At 38.8% G+C, this 24,447-nt stretch overlaps 1 long non-coding RNA gene across 3 annotated transcripts in view; it reads left to right on the plus strand.

The window, feature by feature from the left end:
* LOC116531091 overlaps window positions 1–24,326 on the plus strand; it is a 43,080-nt gene extending 18,754 nt beyond the window's left edge. For 2 of the 3 annotated variants that reach the window (XR_004260272.1, XR_004260265.1), the window contains one exon: window positions 18,565–18,735. This is a non-coding gene — a long non-coding RNA (uncharacterized LOC116531091). Of the gene's footprint in view, window positions 1–18,564; window positions 18,736–24,155 lie in introns of those variants that run through there. The other variant, XR_004260269.1, reaches the window with a different exon arrangement.
* Window positions 24,327–24,447: the final 121 nt, after the last annotated feature.

Below are 24,447 nucleotides of genomic sequence, written 5' to 3' on the forward strand. Positions count from 1 at the left end.
TTTCTTTCAGTGGGAGTGGCTGAATCCCAGTATATAAATTTTGAAACATTTGTGTTCATCTTGCCAGAAGGGGTCAATAGAAATTTCTAAGGGAATAGCCAAGACTGTTATTTCTTCTGCAGATGATCTCTAATAGAGCTTGTGAACCAAAATGTGGAGGGGTACAACGATCCAGTTGTTGCTACCAAGTATGCCCACTGAGTTCACACACACAAAGGCAGTGAAAACTACTGCCTGGCCAAAAGTGAAGTTTGACATCATAGGTTGTATGTTGCATCCCAAATTCAGAGATCTTATGATTTTTTAAATGTGTATCATAGAACTAATGAAATATAGTTTGTAATATTGAGTAAAATTTTAAATGATTTATATGTTTTGATCCTCTGGCTAGCAATAATCTTTTGCTAGCAACAAAAAATTGTTAGAAACAATCTTTTTTCAATAATGTTACTTTTTTCAATAACAATGTTACTTATATTTGAAAAAAATAAAAATATTCTCAATGCCTGACTATAGGAGAATGATTAAATAAGATGGGATAAATTCACACAGAATGCAAAACAAGTATATAGATTTGTATGGTTTCAATTATTTGTATTAAAAAAATGCCCAAGCCTTACATTTGAAAAAAAGGAAGAAAGCACATCAAAATGTTATCTTTGTGTTTGGCATGGTTTGGATTTGTTTTTGCTCTTTACCTTTCAATATACTGAATTTTTAAGTTTTCAATTTTTTTGATTTCTAAAAGTATATACTGCTTTTATTGTTGATTTAATATTTTTGATGTATTATTATTATTATTATTATTATTATTATTATTTTTTGAGACGGAGTTTCACTCATGTTACCCAGGCTGGAGTGCAATGGCACGATCTCGGCTCACCGCAACCTCCGCCTCCTGGGTTCAGGCAATTCTCCTGCCTCAGCCTCCTGAGTAGCTGGGATTACAGGCACGCGCCACCATGCCCAGCTAATTTTTTGTATTTTTAGTAGAGACGGGGTTTCACCATGTTGACCAGGATGGTCTCGATCTCTTGACCTCGTGATCCACCTGCCTCGGCCTCCCAAAGTGCTGGGATTACAGGCTTGAGCCACCGCGCCCGGCTATTATTATTATTATTAAATGAAAACCACAACCCCATGTTGTATAATACAGTTTTAGTTATCTAGATTTTCCATTGTTGTCATATGCTGCAGGAATTTCAAAACCTTGTAGATAGGAAAATATTTGTCAGGGTATTTAATATGTGTATTCCTTTCCAAGATCTTTACTGGCTACAAAATGTAACTCTTTCAGAAACTTAGAATAAAATATTTCAGTCTGAAAGCATCATTGCAAATTCATTAGTTTGACTGCCTTTTCAGTTCCAAGCATTCTTCTGTCTCTCCATGATTTAGAAATAGCAAGGCATGTTACTAAAATATCACCTGCTTATCCCTGTGAATGTGTATACAATACAGACTTATCTAAAATAAATTTTTGTCTTTAACTTTCCCATGACATTTTCATTAGCTCAGTTCTAGTAACTTCTCTGTTAACATTATCACCTTTCTTTTTTTTTTTTTTTTTTTGAGACAGAGTCTTGCTCTGTTGCCAGACTCCAGGCTGGAGTGCAGTGGTATGATCTCAGCTCACTGCAGCCTCCACCTCCCAGGTTCAAGCGATTCTCCTGCCTCAGCCTCCTGAGTAGCTGGGACTACAGGTGCGCATGCCACCACGCCCAGCTAATTTTTGTGTTTTAGTGGAGACAGGGTTTTACTGTGTTTACCAGGATGGTCTCGATCTCCTGATCTTGTGATCCACCTGCCTCAGCCTTCCAAAGTGCTGGGATTACAGGTGTAAGCCACCACACCTGGCAACATTATTACCTTTCTTGTGTATAACCATAAATTATATTTTGCAAAACAGTAACCATGTGTTTCAGACAATTCTGATTGCAAATCAGTTATTTTATCCCCATAAGTACATTAATCTCATTTTGTGCCTTGGAAATTCCAAGTCCAAAAGTCATTGAAAGGGAAAGAAATATGAGATTTGCTTTGAAATTAAGATAGCTAAATGTCTATACTGGCTTTGGGGAATGGTGCAGTTTTATGAAGTTTTAGGGTTTTAGCAACATCCGTATTCAAACAAACACAGATAGGGAAACACATATCAATATTTAAGAAAGCATTTTTTTATTATACCCTATTTATTATTAACACTAATGTTGCCCCCCATAGTATCTGAAATAGCTATAGTATTTTTCACATATACTCAGTTAAGGAAAGGATGTTAAAATCCATGTGGTATTAGAATGGGATCATTTGACTTTGTCATATTATCTAGCAGTGCTGTTGGGAAAATTACTTGTATTCACCCAAACTTGGCTTCCTCAGTTGTAAAATAGTAAAATGATAATATTTACCAGAGCAAATAACAGGCCCTTGGGTGGATCACTACAATTTCTCTCAACAACAGCTTGATAAAATGTTTTATCTTGATAGTCTTGTCAGTTCATATTCCTATGTTATTTCACCTCTGATCTAGAAATGCCGGACAGGGTGCAGTCCTTCCAGGCCTTGTCATTCTTCACAGGGTGCTGTATTACATAACAGAAACATGCCTCATGAGTAGGATAAAGGTTTCCAAACTGGTTTTTCCAAGAAAGTGTTTGGGGACACTTTGTGTGTGCCATCTGTAGTTGCAGATACTGCAGAGTTGAAAACACTTGTAAACATGGTGGTCAGGTCACTGTCTTGACTCTGAGAACACCTGTAGGGAGACTCTTCATAGATTTCTGCCTTTCAATGTGTAAGAAGTTATGACAACCCCTAGATAACTAACATCTTATACATTGAGCTTAGGAGTGAAATTTGTAATAGCTTGTCAAGCTCAGTCAGTGGAAGTAAAATTGTACTGTGAAGTTTTCTTTTAACCTGTGTTTTTCTTTGATGGGGATACAAACTTTCCCCAGATGTGCCAATGCCAACAACAGAATGAAAAAATAGGCAGGACAAGCTGCTGTTGAATAATGTTTTGGGTCATAGGGAGTGTCAGAAATCACTCTGCTGTCTCTCCATCTATTAGATAAGCCACTGAAAGCTATACTTTATCCAACTCTTATCAGTTCCTGTAGAATATATTTTTAGAAGTGGAAGAAGAAAATGCTTGGTTTTGCAAAATAGTTTATTTTTAAATCTTATTTTAGGTGTCATTGAAATTGGCTTCAGGGTTTACTTGAATCCACTTTTATTTCAAAGAGTTTCATGCATCTCCTCCAGCACCCCCCAACCCCTAAAAAAGGTTAAGAAACATTAGTCCCATCTGAATAGGGGCCCTGTCTGACTGGGAGTTGATTTTCCAAGTCAGCAGAACCGAAAGCAATTATCTGGAAGCGATGCTGCCTGCATTGGCAGCCTGTACCGAGAGGGCTGGACCCACTTCAGAGTCTTATTATACCAAAGACAAAGAATCGTTGGCATCATCAGTTCCCTGAACAAGCAACAAGTGGGCATTCCATTCCAGGGTGGACCGAGTGACCTCATGATCCTTCCCTAACTGTGAGAAAGTTACTTGTAACTCAGCTATTAGGAAACAAAGAAAGGTTTATATTTTGTGAAAACTGTCGCTTGACAGATTTTTTTATTTGGTCAAGACTTTTATTGATTGAGAAAAACTAAAAATGTTTTAAAGTACGCTTTGTTTGAAATGTTACATATATCTATATACTCAAAAAAATTTTTAGTTTATTAAACACTTACTGAGCATTTGTTACATGCCAGGCACTTAGTTAGGTATTTGAAATCCAAAAATGAATAGGACATGCTGTCCTCAAGGAATATGCAGTTTAGTGGACATTTATGTATTGGGTATGTTATATGTAAGACAAGTTCAGTCACTGAGCAGTAGAATAATGTCTACTAACACAAGCAGGCAGAGTGATACAAAGGAAATATCCGGAATTTAGAATCCCAGAGACCCGGTTTTAAGTGATGACTCTGCTAGTGAGCCATGTGAATTTAAGTTATTTGGCCTCTCTGAGCCTCAGTTCCTCATCTTTAAAATGAAACTATGACATTTTTCTAATTGTACTGATGTAAGGATTAGACATATTATTTGTAAAGCGTTTAGCATACTACCTGACTCAGAGTGAAAGATAAGTAAAGTGGGTCCTTTGTTAACCCTATGACTTAATAGTAGTAATAACAATAATATCGATTAGTGACCTCTCCTAGGGTAGGCAAAGTAAATGTCTAGGAAAAAAGTACCTGAAGCCTTGACTAAATTACCTTACTTTTAAAGAACATATTACTTTTCTATATTGACTGAGGGCAGAATGTCAACTAAAAAGATAGTATAAATTCAGACAGATATTGTATTTCCAAAAACAAACATAGTGTCACTGTGAGGCAGTAATGGTTAGAGAACTAGACTAGGAGTTCTGGCTCTGGTATGAACTCTGCCTCACAGTTGCCTGAGAGACGCTGGGCAGGCCTCTTAATGGAATAGGGCCAAGGACCAAGGTGTGGGGCCTTGGGAGAGGCCATCAGCAGCCTCAAGCTCCATCAAATCTGAGTGAAATCAGCATACCTGCTATACCATGGTGTCTACAAAACCAGTTCTCCAGCTTTCTGGCCAGGTTGACATGCCAGTGCCCTACCTGCACAGAAAATCTACAGCTGCCACCATCATCCTACTTTTACAATCTCAGTTTTCTCTTCTCTCTCTCTTTTTTTTTTTGAGACGGAATCTCGCTCTGTCACCCAGGCTGTAGTGCAGTGGCGCAACCTTGGCTCACTGCAATCTCTACCTCCTGAGTTCACACAATTCTCCTGCCTCAGACTCCCAAGTAGCTGGGATTACAGGCACGTGCCACCATGCCCGGCTAATTTTTTGTATTTTTAGTAGCGATGGGTTTTCACCGTGTTAGCCAGGATGGTCTCGATCTCCTAACCTCATGATCCACCTGCCTTGACCTCCCAAAGTTCTGGGATTACAGGGGTGAGCCACCACACCAGGCCAGTTTTCTCTTCTATAAAAATGAAAGTAATGCCAATCCACCTACTTTAAAAGGTTAGTTGAGAGGATGAAATGATATATATGCAACTATTTAAATAATGCCTTTTACTAATGTTTCTCAACATCTGACCTACCTGAGTCTATGTCACTGAGGGGGCTGCTTGTTAAAAGAGCAGATTCCTGGGCCCCATCCTAGACCTGCTATATGAGAATATTTGAGAATTGAGCCTAGGTTTCTGCGTTGTAACCATGGCCCTCAAATGATTCTTATACACATCGAGTTAGAGAAATTTTGCCTCATTCAAATGTGTTACATAGTTAGGACTAAAATATTGGATTGCACACAGAGAAGGTTTATCTTCAGAACTAAAGTTTGGAAACAGTAAGTGACCTACCCAAGGTTACGAGGTGGTAGAGAAATGGTCCCAATCTAAGCATCTGTAAATCTGGCTCTTTTTCTACAATATCAAGGCTTTTAAATGATAGGATTATATGAACGAAAAGAGACAGACTGTTTAAAAAATCACCACTTCCATGCTAGACAGTGGCAAGCAGTAATGGCCTGAAAGCCTGGCAGGGATGATTCTCTGAGGATCAGACTAAATGAATAGTACCTGGTGGATCTCAGCACCTGGCTGCTACCTCCTTTTTGTGATCTCGAGAATATGTCTCCCTGGGGCAAATGAACAACTATTGAGGAAATGGGGAAGTTCCACTTGATGTACTCTTATAAGACGTTAACCTCAGTAGCTTAACTTTCCATCACAGATCCCAAACTGTGTGCCTTAGCACCCTCAATGAACTCACTGGGGATCACAGTGTTATTTGTAAATTCCAAGCTCAAAATAGTTAGTTTTAAAATTAGATCATATTACACTCTTTCTATTCCTATAATATTTTTGTGAGGTTGGGTTTTCACCTGTTGCTGAAATAAAAAGCAGTTACCCTTAGAAAAATCCATGTGTAACTGGCTGGAGTGGAGTGTTGCTATCTTGGCTCACTGCAACCTTCACCTCCTAGATTCAAGCCATTCTCAGAGTGTGAGGTAGCTGGGATTACAGATATGTGCCCCTATTCCCAGCTAATTTTTGTATTTTTAGTAGAGACAGGTTTCACTGTGTTGCCAGCTAGTCTCGAACTTCAGACCTCAGGTGATCCACCCACTTTGGCCTCCCAAAGGGCTGAGATTACAGGCATGAGCCAGCGCACCTGGCCTATTGGGTATTTCTTTTGGCTTGAGGCATGTGATAAAAATACTGAGACACTAAGGGTGCCACAAAGCCAATATATTTTGGGAACTTTTTCTTTGGAAGGGAAAGAGTCAGGTGGGGTAAGGTAGGGAAGAATGTCATTAACATTTTAAATGCATTTCAGCAAATTTTTTCATAGAGAAGACATTCATGTCTTTTAGCATTAGAGGTAGCAGTCAATAAGCTGATTGTCCAGACGTTCTGGGTCTTCTTAGCTATGACAGAATTACATGGGGCTCAGCTTGCCCATTTGTGTATAGCTGTTTCTTCCTGGCAGAAGGAGAATAGAATTGTTCCTGACTCATTTTCTGTGATCTATCCCAAACCTTTCCCAACTTCTTGGTATGCACCTCAGACAAAGATTGCTTGCTTCTGGCTGGGTGCTGCGGTGGTTCACGCCTGTAATCCCAGCACTTTGGGAGGCCGAGGCAGGCAAATCACAAGGTCAGGAGATCGAGACCATCCTGGCCAACATGGTGAAACCCTGTCTCTACTAAAAATACAAAAATTAACTGGGTGTAGTGGCGCCCACTTGTAGTCTCATCCCAGCTACTCGGGAGGCCAAGGCAAGAGAATTGTTTGAACCTGGGAGGCGGAGGTTGCAGTGAGCCAAGATCGTGCCACTGTACTCCAGCCTGGCAACAGAGCGAGACTGTCTCAAAAAAGAAAGAAAGAAAAAGAAAAAAGATTGCTTGCTTCAGCTGTATCTGATTGGAGGAAGCAAAAAGAAAAAGAAAAGCTGCTGCCATTCCCTCTCCTTACCACCTGCTCATGTACGGATGTAGAGGAATTGAGTTTCATGGTCTTAAGGCTACTCAACATAGAGGTGATGTAGCATTTATGACATTTCTCCTTTCAGGACTTTCAGTCAGTTTACAGAAATTTCTTGCAATATTTTTCAAGAAACAAAAACAAGCCAGGAAAGAATTTATTTCATTTGTCCAGAACCCACCACTGAATGGAGAGCAGCTCACTTAAGTGGGAAATGTGAGGCACTCAGTGCAGCTATGGAGAGGACGAACACTAATCTCTTGGCTGTCTTTCTGGCTTCTCATTTTGTGAAATGGAGATAATAATGCCTACCTCGGGGGTGTTTAAAAGGCCTTAAAATATGTAAAGCAAGTGATAACACAGTTCTCAGCATTTTAAAAATATCCAATAATTGTAGTAATTCCTATACGTATCTTTCTTTTTTTCAAATTTTTCTATTATACTTTAAGTCCTGGGGCACAGGTGCAGATCTTACAGGAGTGTTACATAGGTATACACGTGCCATGGTGGTGGTTTGCTGCATCCATCACCCCACCATCTACATCAGGTACTTCTCCTAGCTATTTCTCCAACCTCCCCACCCCCGGCTATTCGTCCTCTAGCCCCCCACTCCTCAGGCCCCAGGACTGCTCCCCTCCCTGTGTCCATGTGTTCTCAACGTTCAACAACTGCTTATGGGTGAGAACATGCGATGTTTGGTTTTCTGTTCTTATGTCAGTTTGCTGAGAATGGCGATTTCCAGTTTCATCTATGTCCCTGCAAAGGACATGAACTCATCCTTTTTTATGGCTGCATAGTATTCCATGGTGTATATGTGCCACATTTTCTTTATCCAGTCTATCATTGATGGGCATATAGGTTGGTTCCAACTCTTTGCTATTGTGAACAGTGCCACAATAAACATATGTATGCATGTATCTTTATAATAGGGTGATTTGTAATCCTTCGGGTATATTCCCAGTAATGGGATTGCTTGATCAAATGGTATTTCTATTTCTAGATCCTTGAGGAATCTAGATCCTTGAGGACAGTTTCTTTTGCTGTGCAGAGCCACACTGTCTTCCACTGTGGTTGAATTAATTAACACTCACACCAACAGTGTAAAAGCATTCCCATCTCTCCACATCCTCTCCAGCATTTATGGTCTCCTGATTTTTAAATGATTGGTATTCTAACTGGTGTGAGGTGGTATCTCAGTGTGGTTTTGATTTGCATTTCTCTAATGACCAGAGGTGATCAGCTTTTTTTCATATGTTTGTTGGCTGCATAAATGTCTTCTTTTGAAAAGTGTCTGTTCATATCCTTTGCCCACTTTTTGATGGGGTTGTTTGTTTTTTTCTTGTAAATTTGTTTAAGTTCTCCATAGATTCTGGATATTAGCCCTTTGTCAGATGGGTAGATTGTAAAAAACTTTTTCCCATTCTGTAGGTTGCCAGTTCATTCTATTGATAGTTTCTTTTGCTGTGCAGAAGCTCTTAAGTTTAATTAGATCCCATTTGTCTATTTTGGCTTTTGTTGCCATTGCTTTTGGTGTTTTAGTCATGAAGTCCTTGCCTATACCTATGTCCTTAATGGTACTGCCTAGGTGTTCTTCTAGAATTTTATACATATCTTTCAAAGATTAGTTATCAAATTTTCCTGGGCCTTAGGTTTCATGTTGAACTCTACCTCGTAGGTTGTTACATTTGTTTTTGTTTGTTTTGTTTTGTTTTGTTTTTGACATAGTATTCCTCTGTCGCTCAGGCTGGAGTGCAGTGGCATGACCTCAGCTCTCATACCTCAGCCTCCTGAGTAGCTGGGATTCCTAACATGCACCATCAAACCCGGCTAATTATTTTTGTATTTTTTGTAGAGACAGAGTTTCACCATGTTGGCCAGGTTGGTCTCAAACTCTTGGCCTCCTGTGATCCGCCTGCCTTGGCTTTTCAAAGTGCTGTCATTACAGGCATGAGCCACCACACTTGGCCAGGTAGGTGTATTTGAAATATCAAGAAGCAGAGCTTACATAATATCTCAAGCTTGAAGAAAGACAACTTTGTCTCTACCTTCTTCTAACATGAACTGTTTTGGCCACCTGGTGCTTGGTTTCCTGCTGCATCAGGAATGGCTTGGGAGCTGGGACGTCCTGTGGACTTGACCTTGCACTGTGGAAGAGTTGGCCAAAAGCCTCCCTTCCCACATGTAGTTCTCTTCCATCCTCACCCCATAGTGTAAGTTATGGAGAAGTCATTTGCTTTCTATCTCTACTCTACTCTCCATTACAAATACTCTATGCATACTTTCTCCAGCACCTTTCTGGGATATTTTATTCTGTGTCTTGGCTCACACTCAAAATTTATCTTTTCCCTTCCTCTCTTTATCTAAAAGTTATGAATTCCTTTAATGATGCTTTTTCTGATCCATCCATCTTAATGGATTCTTCCTAATCTGAAATGTCTTCGCACTTACAGTCATTTAGCCCATATAATATCATATAGTGCAGTGTCTTTCCCACTTTTTTTTCTGTTTATAGTTCATCTCCAGAGTCTCATTCTCACCCGCAGTTTTGGTTGTGTGAAGCTTTGCAAGTAGGTCTCCTTGAGACTCACTTATCTCAGCTATTGAAATCCAGGATAACCTGAAATATCTCTGCCTTTTGTATCCCTGTTGCACAGAGCCTTGAATGTAGTAAATTCTCAACAGATACTTCAGACTGATTACAAGGGCTCGCTGTGTATGTTCTATACTTGAAAATGCACAGATGGAAGATTACTACACAAAATGTTAGCCATTATTCTAAATTAATTCAATTTGCCTGTTGAGTGTGTTATTTCCCTCAAAACTGATTTTGTTACACTGTATTTTGCTAAACTTAGGTAAAAGCCTCTTTTCTGTATTCTCAGCATATGTTAAATCTAAAGGAAGAAATAAGAGATTATTAATTCTTTTGATGAAAGGCTCTAATATGCTATCACATAGAGGGTCAGCAGAACAATAATTATGATTACAAATAACATATATCCAGTGTTTACAATGTGTCAGACAGTGTTCCACGCTCTTTAAATATATTAACTTATGTAATCTGCAAAATAACCTTACAAGATAGGTAGCATTCTTGTCTTTATTTTATAGTTGGAGAAACTGAGACAGCATTTATGAGGCTTCCCTAAACTTAGGTCTAATGTGTTGGTAGGCTGAATAATGGCCTCTCAAACATGTTCATATCCTAATCCTCAGAACCTGTGACTGTTGCCTTACATCTTAAAAGGGACTTTGCAGATGTGATTAAATTAAGGATCTTAATATGGGAAGATTATCCTGTATGTACTATCCACATAGGCTCAATATAATCACAAGGGCTCTTAAAATAGGGAGGCAGGAAGATCAAAGATGATCAATGAAGGAGATGGGCCAATGGAGGTCAGATTGATATGCTTTGCAAGTGGAGGAACAGGTGGCCATGAACCAAGGAATACACGCCATCTCTAGAAGCTGGGAAAAGCAAGGAAATAGATTCTTCCCTGGAGCCTCCAGAAGGAATGCAGCTCTAGCAACACTGTGATTTTATCATAGTAAGACTCATTTTGGACTTAAGGCCTCCAGAACTGTAAAAAAATTGAGTTGTTTCAAGCCGCTAGGTTTATGGTCATTTGTGAGAGCAGCCATAGGAAACTAATACAACACACATAGACTTAGTTCTAAGGGACTTAGTCTGGAAGTAGAACACGCTGAAAAATCTACTTCCTGGAAATGCTAAAAGAAAGGACTTACTAAAAAAAACTTAAGGGATTCTAGCCAAGCAAAAGAGCTTCACTTCCAGAACTTGCCCTGTTACTATTTACTCTGAGATGCTGCACAAATCACCTCAGCTCTCAGAGCTTAGCTTTCTCATCTTTAAAATGAGTATAGTGGCTGGGTGTGGTGGCTCATGCCTGTAATCCCAGCACTTTGGGAGGCCAAGGTAGGCAGATCACCTGATATCAGGAGTTTGAGACCAGCCTGGCCAACATGATTAAACTCCATCTCTACTAAAAATACAAAAATATTTGGGCATGGTGACAGATGCCTGTAGACTCAGCTACTTGGGAGACTGAGGCAGGAGAATCACTTGAACATGGGAGGCAGAGGTTGCACTGAGATGAGATAGAAGTCACTGCGCTCCAGCCTGAGTGACAGAGCAAGACTGTCTCAAACAATAAAAAAAGAGGATAGTGTACTGGTGTAACTGGGTCATTTATGAGAAAGTTATTTGAGTAGGTAATATATACATGCTCAGAGTACAGAATTGAAAAAGTTTGCATGAAAACTTGTTCTTTCCCTCCTTGTCCTTCAAATGTCCAAGTTCTCTTTCTGGAGACAATTGTTGCCCATTTTCTTATGTATTCTAGAGATTTTCCATGCATTTACAAAGGTATACATATGCACATTACTTTTATTGTGCAAATGATTGCACCTTAAGCATACTGTCCCGCACTTTGCTGTGAAATTGACAAACAACTTGGGGGTTATTCCATATGATTTCATATTAGTATATACTGTGACTCATCATGCTTTCGAATAGCATATTCCATCGTTTATGTTTACCAGATCGTATTTAACCTGTCCTCCATGAAGATATATAGTTTCTAGTCTTTTGCTAATGTAAACAAAGTTGCAATGTGTATCTCGTTACATGTTACTTTATATGTATTTCAGTATATCTGTAGAATAAATATATGAAATTTCTGAATTAAAGTATGTATGAATTTAAAATTCTAATAAATATTGTCAAATTATATTGCCAGGCGATGCATTCTAGTTGTCTCTTGCTGTATATCAAACTACTGCATACTTAGTGACTTATTATTATCTCTCACTGTTCTGGGGGTTGATGAGCTCAGCTGGGTGGTTTCTGCTTGATGGTCCCTGTATACTGGCATTTGGATGGCTCCTGACGGAAGAGTCATCTGAAGACGTCTCACTCACATGTTAAGCACCTGGGCTAGAACAGCTAGGAAGTAGGAGCAAAGAATTTCCAGCCAGCTTTTATCGCCTTAAAGTAAGACCTCTCTACATCCCCACCAGCATTTTATTCTCTTGCATCTGATCTCCACAGTTTGGTAAGTGAAAGATATCTCATTGTAATTTGTATTTGCATTGATCTTATTGTGATTAAGATTTGACATTCTTTTGCATGTTTAAAAACCATTTGTATTTCCTTTATGTGTATTCAAACTGTTCTTAGAACTTTTGCCTATTTTTCTATTGAGTTTTTAGTTCGTCAAGTAACAGATTTCCATAGGCTGGTGGAGGAAGAAAGAAAAAGACGACTGTGGGTCAGCTAAGCAGAGGGAATCTACTGTTCCCTGCACCTTTCTGGGTAGTGGCAGGACCAAAGAGAAATGGCCGAGTGTTGTGTTTTATGGAGACAGTCTTATAAGAAGGTTTGCATGTCCCAGACATATCACAGAAGCTCTGAAAAGCTACAGACCTAGAGAGGCCATGCAGAGAGGAATAGTGGCCAGGTACTGTCTGTGGACAGATGATCAATGACCAGAAGGACTTCTTCAGTGCCTTAGGCCTGTGTAGAAATCTCTAAACTATGGCTCATCAGGAGGTGAGGTAACAAGATGTAGAAACCTTCTATATAACTTTGTGCCAGCCCTGCAGAATAAGGACTGAGAATATAGAACATTAAGTCATATTTCTTGTTCATCAGAGATGGTAGACTTCATTGGTCTGCATGCATTCTGCTCTAAAATCTAGAAATATTTCCATTTATTTCTGAGGAGAATTTCAGAAAGAAAAAAAAGAGAAATATTTCCATTTATTCAATAAGTGAATAATTGAATAAATAATTCCATTCAATTTAGTACATGTTTTTTGCTGGTCACTGAAATAGCAGACATGGTTTCTACTCTTGTGACTCTTAACAGGCCAGGAATTAGAAAAATCATCATACTATCACTTACTTAGTTACAATAATGAAAAATGCCATGAAGGACAAGTGAAAGATGTGATGAGGCATTATAACAGAGACCTGATCTAGACCAGGAGCTCAGGTTTCCTCTTTGACAAAATGGTATTGAGGGAGAGAGGCAGCTTTTCAGAAAAAGTATCCAAAGAGAGATACGCTTTTTACGATTTTGAAGTCGATGAGGACAGTTGGATTATGGGGTTGGACTATGTTTTATAAGAAGTTGTTGTGGAAATAAAGAATGTGTTTTTTACTTTTGAATTAAAAGTTTAACCTCTAAAAACTAGAAATTTTAGTTTAGCAAATGAATACGGAAGAAAATAATAAAGTGTCTTGCAAAAAATGCATCTACAAGAATTTTTTAGTGATTGTTCTAATAGCCCAAATTCAAAACTACCTAAATATCCCACAGTAGTGAACTATTTAAATAAATATTGTACAAACACTTAGTAGAGTACTATTCAGCTTTAAAAATGCTGTTGTAGGCAATTAATTAATTAATTATATGAAAAAGCTGAAAACAATAAGTAATATCCTATTTTATGAAAAAAATTTAATAAAGAGATATATGTTGACATAGAAAATCAGATAACTAAGATTATTTATGAGCAGTTAGTTCATTTTCTTCATTTGGCATGTCTGAATTTTCTAATTTTTCTTCAAAGTTTTGTACCAAAGGAAAAATGATAAAAGTACATTTTAATTTTAAAAAGTCTTTAAAGAAACCTGTAATATTTTGGCTGGATATAAAAAGTCTTGGTGGGATGTGGCATGGGACTGGGGAAAAGAAGGAAGTAGCTAGGGAGGACTTTTGTCCATGTTTATGTTCAACACCTTTCCTGAGAACAAGAAAAGAGACTTTTTACCTTCTGTCCAAAGGCAGAATCAGAATAAAAGTATGATGTTATACAGCAGGAAATTCCAATTCTGAAGACAGAAAAATTTCTCTGGCAGAAGTAGAGATATCCAATGAGAAGAGGCTGCCCTAACACAGGGTGAGATCCCCTTCCTGCTGTGTGAACACCACAACGGCCCAAGAAGGCACAGGGATCAGAGGTGGCACGAGGGACTTCTGCGTATGTGAGCAGTAGACAGCTGCTCCAGGGTTCCTTCCAGATTTTATGTCTGTGATTTCATGCATTTCAACACCTCCCCTCAGGCCTTGCACATAGCCAAGTTTGGAGTGTCTTAAGGCTCATATTTAGGGCTCTTGGCTGGAAAAGTAGAAAGGAATGCCTGGATCTCTTATTTTCATTATGTTTTAACTTCACTAGAAATCAGACTTGTGAATCACAAAAATATGTGATGTTATTATTTTAATTTTATTTACAGGCTCATTTGATTCAATTATTCTTGTGAAAACTAGTTCCATCTTTTATTTTTGTTCAAAATCTCTCAGCTCCAGGACATGGCGAAGGTTACTGTCTTTTAAACATCTCATCTAATTTTTTTTTTTTTTTAATCGATGAGAGCTTTATACATTGCCCAGGCTGGCCTCAAACACTTGACCTTCCCTCCTCATGCACCAGGCCAACTGGCCTGAGCCACCCCAGCTCCCTCATCTAATCTTTTTAAAGAACAGTTTGAGTCCAAAGTTCATTCCTTTTGGCCATAAGGAGTGGCGACAGAATAGAGGTCTCCCTTGTTCATAAAAAAGGCATCTATTGTAAGAGGTATACTTACAAGCGGTTCACATGTAATAATGATACAGATTTAAAGGTGGAGAATCTCCTGAGGTTCATATCTTGTTCCTGTGGTTAGTCTGCTGTCTGACCTGTATAGACTCTCCCACTGAGACTTCCGTGCTGAAGCACATTTCATGCATTGTGTTTTAATATTTATTCCTCTGTTCATTTTGGACCATTGCAAAGAGCATGAGCCATTTTGGAGCTACATTCAAAGAAGTGTATGTGTTATTTTGACAGTGGCGCCACAGAGACGAAGGCATTTATACTTGCTCCAAGTACTGTGAAAAGCATGAGAGCTAATGTATTCAGTCGCTTTCATTTTCTAGGAAAATAATGCTGTTAATTTATTTTGAAGCCCCTCACACAGCACAATGGGATACAAACTGCTGTTTTGATTGCCAGCAGGGTGGACTCTTTTAGAATACAAATTAAGTGCTGAGCTCCCCCTAGTGACAATAATACAGGTACATTTAAGTATTTTGTTACTTTTGCATCTTTTGCAATTCAATTCAGTTATGTTTAATTCTGTTAAATTCAGTTACTTTCATTTTCCCTTCATTTTAAACAACAGATATTTATCAAGTCAGAAATTTTGCTAAGGAAACATTTAGTAAAACTGTAATTCTAATTCTTAAGTATTGCTAGAAATTACAATAACTGAAAATATTTCGTGTGAGTACAGCAGAGTGTGAAAAAGACAATATTCAAGTTCTATTAGTTTGCATCCTTGACTGCCCTCTCCTCAATCTCCCCACCCCACCCCAGCCTCTGGTAATCTTCATTTTACTCTCTGTTTCTTTGTGTTTGTCTTTTTTATATTCCTCATATAAATGAGATCATAAGTGAGGTATTTGTCTCTCTCTGTCTGGCTTATTTCACTAAACATAATGTCTTCCAAGTTCATCCATGTTTTCACAAATGACAGGATGATAGGATTTCCGTTGTGTAGAAATCTTCTTTATAATTCACAAAAGAGACTGGCTGGAAAAAGCTTCTTGTAAGTATTGATAACTGACTTGAACTCTGGTTAAGTGTGTAGGGATCAGCCAAACAAAATGCAGAGGAAAGTGCTTTCCAGGCAGAAGCTGGGTGTGTGAAGGACTGGAGGCTCTTGGAGAGCATAATTTGCTGAGATAATGAAGGTTCCTCATAATGGTATCAGGGACTAGGGCAGGGAATGGGAGAAGAGAGGGAAACTCAAAGCTAAACAGGCCAACACTGGATATCAAAGAGTCTTTTTATTTAACATTTTTAATGTTTTCTTGTTTCTGTAAAAAATGAAATGTGTTCATTTTTTGAAAAGGGTTTTGATATTGTATGTATTAAAAGAATACATACAAATACAAAGAAAGAAATAATTATCTGAAATCTTTCACTCTGAGATTATACCTGTTGACATTTTATTGAACATCCAGTAACTTCATATATATATAAACATACATATACCCATATATGTGGGAGTATGTTTATATATATTTAGGAAGTGGGATCATACTCTGCGTGCTGTTCCATAACTTCCTTCCATTTACATGTCGGTGACAAGAATCTTGGACTTTATTCTGAAGAAGGATAAGTGAAAAATTTTAAGCACAATAATAATTATATTTGTATAGTATGAAAAAATATTATAACAGCATTGTATAGTAGGAATTTGAGGTTACTGGTGGAGGAAAGACTAATTAGGAGACTGTTTTGGGGACCCAAGAAAGAAATGATGACATAAATCCAGGCAGTGGCAGTGGGATGGAAAAGGGGGATGGGTTCAGATAATGTGGACGAAAGCTCAGTGGCCTCTGTGGCTGTAGAGGCAAGGTTGTCAAGTGGTGGGAGATGAGGAGAGAGAAAGAAATCTTCAATAATTCCCAGGTTGCTGGTTCAGGACCATGTGTAGGTGTCAGTGCCACTGACTAAAATTTAGGGTGCCTGTGGGATAGTCAACTTGTGACAGCAGGTAAGCATTTAATATGCAGATGTAAGGCTCAAGATAGAGTTCAGAGCCGAAGATATTCTGAACATCATCAGTGGTTAAAACCATAAAAACTGAGGACTTAACAATGGGAGACATCAAAATGTACAGGCCAGGGAGAGGACTTTGAGTAGGGACTTTTTCTGGGTCAGTGTTGTATCCTCAGACATCCCATAGCACATAGTAGGCTCAAAAATGTTTCATTAATGAGTAAATGAATAAGAATAAACATTCTAGCCGGGCGCGGTGGCTCACGCCTGTAATCCCAGCACTTTGGGAGGCCGAGACGGGTGGATCACGAGGTCAAGAGATCGAGACCATCCTGGTCAACATGGTGAAACCCCGTCTCTACTGAAAATACAAAAAATTAGCCGGGCATGGTGGCGCGTGCCTGTAATCCCAGCTACTCAGGAGGCTGAGGCAGGAGAATTGCCTGAACCCAGGAGGCGGAGGCTGCGGTGAGCCAAGATTGCGCCATTGCACTCCAGCCTGGGTAACAAGAGTGAAACTCCATCTCAAAAAAAAAAAAAAAGAATAAACATTCTATTTCAATATGAGCTCTTCTAATTGTGGCAGCATCTCTTTCCATTGAGTAAATAATCATAATTTGCATATCTGTTTCCTTATCGATGGCTGCCATAACAAATTGCCCCAAATTTTTAGTGGCTTAAAACAATAATTATTTTGTTCTGAAAATACATCCTGTGGATCAGGAATTTGAAAGCACCACAGAAGAATGGCTTGCCTATTCTGTCTGGGACCTCGGTTGGAAACATTTGAAGGCTGGGATGACTTAATGGCAAATCTGAAATTATCTGAAAGCTTGTTTGCCTGCATATCTGGTTCATGCTGGCTGTCAGTTGAGACCTCAGTTGGAGCTGTTGATGTAACATCATGAGTTTCAAGAGTGAGTATTCCATGAGAACTGGGAAGAAGCTATATGACCTTTTATAATCTGGCCTAGCAAGTCAAATGGCCATACTTCTGCCATAGTTACAAACCTATAGAGATTCAAGGGGTAGAAACATAGACCACCACCAGTCAGTGGGAGGGGTGTCAAAAGTCAAAGTCACGTTGTATGAAAGCATGTGGGATGAGAGATATTGTGTGGAAACATACACTCTTGTCACAGCTGTTCTGTGTTCTGCACTATTTGTCGATGGCCATAGCCTTTTATCTATACCTCTCTTAACCGCCATGTCACAATATTGACAACATTAAGTAGACAATCAACTGAAACCCCTACATTATTCCCAAATGAACTGAGAAGCCAGCTACTTCCCTTTCATCTCATACATGCTTTTAAACACAGATTTTGCATTAATTACAGTGAAATTTAATTATCATTCAATAAATTTCTAATGAGACTCCGTCCTTTGCTGAGTATTGTTCTAGGCAATGGGGCTAGGCTGAATATGAAACAGAAAATGTTTTAAGCACAATAGTAAGTGAAAAATTTTAAGGTGATAGAAAAAAATTTTTAAGGTGATAGAAATTTCTATTAGCTTACTTTTCTAACTATCAATCACTGGTAGGCTATAATTAGTTTTTAGAGTACAGTATCATGAAACAGTAATTTAATGGCTTGCTAGACACAAGACACATCATGCCACTGGCATTCCCCGATCCACTAGTCTGATGACCTCTAAAAACAGGAAATGAAATGGTTGAGGCATGACTTGTGCTTCATCAGTTCATGCTTACTTGGAATGATCATTGCTTCCCTTTTTTCCAACTCTTTTTCTTACTGTAAATATTTAAATAATCTTAAACATCTTTATTATTGCTTTGTGGCCATTTATATTTTATTTTTATGGGTTCAGAACTCCCTAGAATCTGTCTGAAGACATCAAACATACTTATTTCAGCACCTTATTCTGTGCCCTATTGTGCATTTTCTCAGGTTTTAGTTTCTGATTATTGAGTTTCTTGCTTCTCTGTACATCTTCCAGGTTGTCTGATGATTCTCGGTTGTTTCATCATTTTTATAGACAAGATACTGATTCGAAGATTATTCATTTCTGGAGAGTGTAAGTATTTTTGTGTGCCAGAACTACCACTCATCCCAGAATCCCATTACTGGATATATAACCAAAAGAATATAAATCATTCTACCATAAAGACACATGCATGCAAATGTTCATTGCAGCACTGTTGACAATAACAAAGACATGGAATCAACCTAAATGCCCATCAGTGGTAGACTGGATAAAGACAATGTGTTTATATACACTATAGAATACCATGCAGTCATATAAAAGAATGAGATTGTCTCTTTTGTGGGAACCTGGATGGAGCTGAAGGCCATTATCCTTAGCAGACTAACACAGGAACAGAAAACCAAATACCCACTTATATGTTCTCACTTATAAGTGGGAGATAGATGATGAGAACACATGGACACAAAGAAGTGAATAATGGACATGAAGATCTACTTGAGGTTGGAGGGTGGGAGGACGGAGAAGATCAGAAAAAGTAACTATTGGTTACGAGACTTAGTACCTGGTGATGAGATAATCTGTACCACAAACCCCCATGACATGAGTTTACCTATGTAGCAAACCTGCACATGTACCACTGAACCTAAAATAAAAGTTAAAAATAAATAAGTAAATAAATAAAAGAGTTTTTGTTTACATGGCTAGAAGCTTAAGTTTGGATTAAATCAGCTCCAACTCAAGCAGCTGTGTGTGGCAGAGAGAAGGTGGGCTTTTCTTTAAGATGTGAATATGGCTTGTTTACAGAATATGCAGCTATCATTACCTGGGGATGAGGCCCCCATTCCCTGGACTGAATGTCCATTTTGAAAATCTCTTACACAGAAGCTCTCACTGCGTACAGCCTGGGGCACACATCAGCATCGGATCTTAGGTAGCACGAGGACCAGCTCTGCCTTTACTTGTTGCCTGCCCAGGGCTTACTTTTTTCCAGCCAGCCTCTTTATTCTGATTGTGAGACTTTTGCAGAATTCTGTCGGGCAATCTTTTATTTTTAAAGCTCTTGTTCATGGGTCTGGATTCATGAGTTGCTTAGCTCTGTTATGTTTCAGCATCAATATATTCCAGAAATTCCTCAGTATATTCCAATAACCCCTTCTGAATTTTCTAAAGTTTATTGAGACTTATTTGTACTTAATTTTACTCTCCTGACATTTCCATGGGATTTGGGAAGAAAGGTGAATTCATGCCAGCTGTTTCAGGAAGGCACTTACTCCTTTCCATGGCAACCAATTACTAGAAAGCTCCACTGGGAATTACAGCAACCTTGTCCAGTGTATGCTTTTTAGAAGACAGAATTTTTTTTTCTGCTCACACATTAGAGCATGCTTGTATCCGTTCTCTGAAATTTTTAAGATTACTGACTTGTGCTGACATGAACAACTCTTCTAGTGTTCAGAAAGGTATTTCTCTTTAACAGTGAAAATAACTAAATGGACTCATCATTCCTCACCTATCAAATGAACTTTGAGGCTTTCTTAAATGTACTTGTTTTATCTTTTCCAAGTGCTGAAAGTTTACACTGAAGATATTTTTCTTGATAGAAAAGAAGAGAATCAGACAGAAGTTGTATAGTTGTGTTTATTTTCACCTGTTAAACATTACACCGCCATCACTAATGATAAGGAATCCCTCTTGTCTTTGTTATTTCTCAACTTTAATTGCTTCCTCAAGTCTAAACTCATTTATTTATTTTTCGGGATGGGGTCTTGGTCTGTCCCTCAGGCTGAAGTGCAGTGATGCAATCATGGCTCACTGCAGTCTCAAACTCCTGGACTCAAGGAATGCTCTTGCCTCAGCCTCCTTAGTAGCTGAGACCACAGTTGTGCGGCACCATAACTGGCTAATTTTTTTATTTTTGACTTTTTTGTAGAAGTGGGGTCTCATTGTGTTGCTCAGGCTTATCTTGAACTCCTGGCTTCATGAACTCATTTAAAGATTTGGCATCCTAGCATTATTCGTAGAGGTCCAGCCACAATTCTCAACTTGTTTTTTATTTTATATCTCTTCTACAAATTTTTGTACCTGTTCATTTAAAATTTGAGCTTTTAAAAGAATTCTGCACAGTGTTCACAGCACAAGGGTATTAAGGCAGAGGAGGAAACTAATGATGAACAGCAAGTTCTGAAGAATTTGCTGGCGATCAGTTTCACACATAATAGTTCCTCCTGCTGAGATGGTGGATTCACTGTCACATCTGACCCTCGTTATAACTCTTTTCCACTGAAAGACACATCTGAATCATCTAGACCAGCCGATATTTCCCCTGAATTCCATCATGTACACAGTGTCTTACAGATTCCAAAGCTCTTTCAGATATGGCATCACACTTACATTTCCTTCCCTTTTTCTTTTTCGTTTTTTCCCCTCGATAGGAATGGTGTCCTTAGCCTCCCATGTTCATAACAATTTTTCAACAAAGGAGGGTACCGCTAGCCAGGGAGAACTGACTGTGCTTTCAGGCATAGAGGAAGGGTTCAGGAGAGGAAGGGAAGTGAGGTAATCACGTGGGAATGTGTAGCAAGCACTTTTCTTCCTGGTTCTTCTTCTTTTGAGACAAAGTCTTACTCTGTCGCCCAGGCTGGAGTGCAGTGGCACGATCTTGGCTCACTGCAACCTCCGCCTCCCAGGTTCAGGCAATTCTCCTGCCTCAACCTCCTGAGTAGCTGGGATTACAGGTGTGTGCCACCACGCCCGGCTGATTTTTGTATTTTTAGTAGAAACAAGGTTTCACCATGTTGGTCAAGCTGGTATCAAACTCCTGACCTCGTGATCCACCCGCCTCGGCCTCCCAAAATGCTGGGATTACAGGCGTGAGCCACTGTGCCCAGCCTGGTTCTTCTATAACCACTCTTTCTCTTTGAATTCCTTCCTGGCTTCATCAATTCCCACTTAGATTTCTGGCTCTTCTCCATCTCCTTTTCTGGTTCCTATTCAATCATTAAAACTTCTAATTTTTTAAAAAAGGCGAAAGCTTTCAGCATCCAAAGTGATACCCTCTATGAAGCTTAACATGGGATGTTATTTTTGCCATGTGAGAAGCACCTTGCTTTTAGGTTATTCAAAACGAAAGCTGAAATTGGAAAGAAATGTAACCAAATGCTTATGTAATACAAGTGTGTTGATGGCTCACACCTGTAATCCCAGAACTTTGGGAGACCAAGGAGGGAGGATCACTCAAAGCCAGGAGTTTGAGACCAGTCTGGACAACATAGCAAGATTCTGTCTCTACAAAAACTAAACTTAAAATTAGCCAGGCATGGTGGCAGATGCCTGTAGTCCCAGCTACTTGGGTGGCTGAGGCAGAAGAATCCCTGTGCCCAGGAGTTTGTGGTTACAGCAAGCTATGATCATGCTGCTGCACTCCAGCTTGGGTGACAGAGCATGACCCTGTCTCTATTCAAAGAGAAAATGAGTTGAGATAGTCTTTCACGATTTCAAAATAAACATAGTTTCTTTAAAGAAAATGGCAGAAATTCTCTGGTTCTTTCACTAACCCATTTAAAATCTGCTTAAACTTATTTATCATTGTATTTTAAATCATTTTTGTTATATTGCATTAGTGAACACAATTCAAAATAATACCAACCATTTAAAATAAATTTAGGAAGCCTAATTGGAAATACTAAGCATCGCCTCGATGTGTGCAAATACAGATGCTCCCAACTACCAATGGGGTTGCATCCTGATAAACCCATCATAAGTTGAAAATACCATAGCAAGCCCATTTTAAGTTGAGAAGTGTACAGAAAGTGAACCACTTTTGAGCCATTGCAAAGTGAAAAATGCAAGTTGAACCATCTTGTGTGGGGGACTGTATGTAGCAAACAATTATATCCTCACCAAGTCTTGTATGTGCATCTTACTATTGACATAAAGGCCTTGGATCTAGTGGGCCTATTACCTGCGTATATTTTAAACATTTGAAAATTTTACTTAAATGAATTTCTTTACCTTCCACGGGCCGCTTAGCTGGTCTGGTTAAGGGAGACTCTGTCTCCCAGGCTCGAGTTCAGTGGTATAACCTCAGCTCACTGCAAACTCAGCCTCCCAGGTTCAGGTGATTCTCCTGCCTCAGCCTCCCAAGTAGCTGGGACTACAGGTGCCTGCCACCATGCCTGGCTAATTTTTGTATTTTTGGTAGAGACTGGGTTTTACCATGTTGGCTAGGCTGATTTTGAACCCCTGACCTCAGGTGATCTGCCAGCCTCGGCCTCCCAAAGTGCTGGGATTACAGGTGTGAGCCACCGTGCCCGGCCATGGTTAACTTTTTAGAGTGAGTGTTGGGGCAGTAGATAGGAGCAGAGACGTGGGTGAGGGTGGGGGTAGGGGGAGGCTGAACAGGTTGTGGTTGTAGCTACAGCCTGTTTCCCAACTTTTGGAAAACATGTTTTTATTTTTTTATTAGGAAGAGGAGAAATCATCTAAATAACTAGGGGATCCTACATGAATACTTGAATAAGAATTAGAACAAATTCCTCTAATTAAAATTTAGTATGTTTTTTATAATTAAAATTACCAAGATGAGACAACAAGTACTCAGGACAAATTCAAGTACATGCACATTCATAACAGCACTTTTTATAATAGCCAAAAGGTGCAGACGGCCCCCAATGTCCATCAAGAGATGAGTAAACAAATCAGGTTATATATATATGTATACACACACAGTGGAATATTCAACCATAATAAGTATTAAAACTTTTTACAAAATTATTGATAGTACAGCATGTATGAATCTCAGAAACATGTTAAGTGAAAGGAGCTAGACACAAAAGGTCAGACACTCTTTGATTCTATTTATATGAAATATCCAGAGTAGGTAAATCCTTAAAGAGTTGGAACATTGAATAATGGTTGCCAGACACTAGGGGGAGGGAGGAATGGAGAGCAACTGTTTAACGGGTGCCAGGTTTCCATCTGGTGTGATGAAACACTTCCGAAACTAGATGGATGTAGCACTTGCACAACACTGTGAATATGCTAATAGCCACTGAATTGTTCACTTCAAAATGGTTAATTTTATGTTATGTGAATTCCACCTCAATTATAAAACAGTATATGGAACATAAACCTTTTTTTTTGGAAAATACTTAGACCCACTTTTATTAGATTAGTTTTACAAGTAGCTTGAGAGTTCTTAATAATGAAACACTGATTTTAAAACACATGACTTTGTAGGGTTTCTGTATATAAATCCTGAAATTCTCTGTCTGCTATAGATAAAGGTCTGTGTTTTACAGCTGGTTAATGTGATGAATAAAACAGCATTGTGAAGCTTTATCTCTAACCAGAACTAACTACATATAGGCTACAAATAGTTGTCAATTTTGTTTTAAATTTAGTTCTGCTTGGTAACAAGTTAACTGTCCTCCTACATGAAATGAATAGATTTTTAATGAAGAGAAACAGCTATCTTGATTTCTTGACCCTTTTGCAATAAGCTGTAATAAATTATATAATGTTTATTTTAAAAATACAATTTAAGACTTGTCTAGCAAGCACAACCCACAGATATTTGAATCTGATACTTTTTATACTTGCAGGTTTATCCATGAAAAACCTGCAGTGATATGCAGCAAAATGTTAACAGTGTTTATTTCTGCACTTATTTGTGGTGAGTTTATTTTGTGATTATCTGTACCTTTTAACTGTTCAACAATGAGTATGTGTTACTTGAATAAGGATATACTTGTTGACACAAGAACAGAAAATCAAACACCTCATGTTCTCACTCATAGGTGGGTGTTGAACAATGAGAACACATGGACACAGGGAGGGGAGCATCACACACTGGGGTCTGTTGGGGGAAAATAGGGGAGGGACAGTAAGGGGTGG

The sequence above is a fragment of the Sapajus apella genome, unplaced genomic scaffold (assembly GCF_009761245.1).
Source record: "Sapajus apella isolate SASKATOON/1434 unplaced genomic scaffold, GSC_monkey_1.0 scaffold3, whole genome shotgun sequence".
NCBI classification, from domain to species: domain Eukaryota; kingdom Metazoa; phylum Chordata; class Mammalia; order Primates; family Cebidae; genus Sapajus; species Sapajus apella.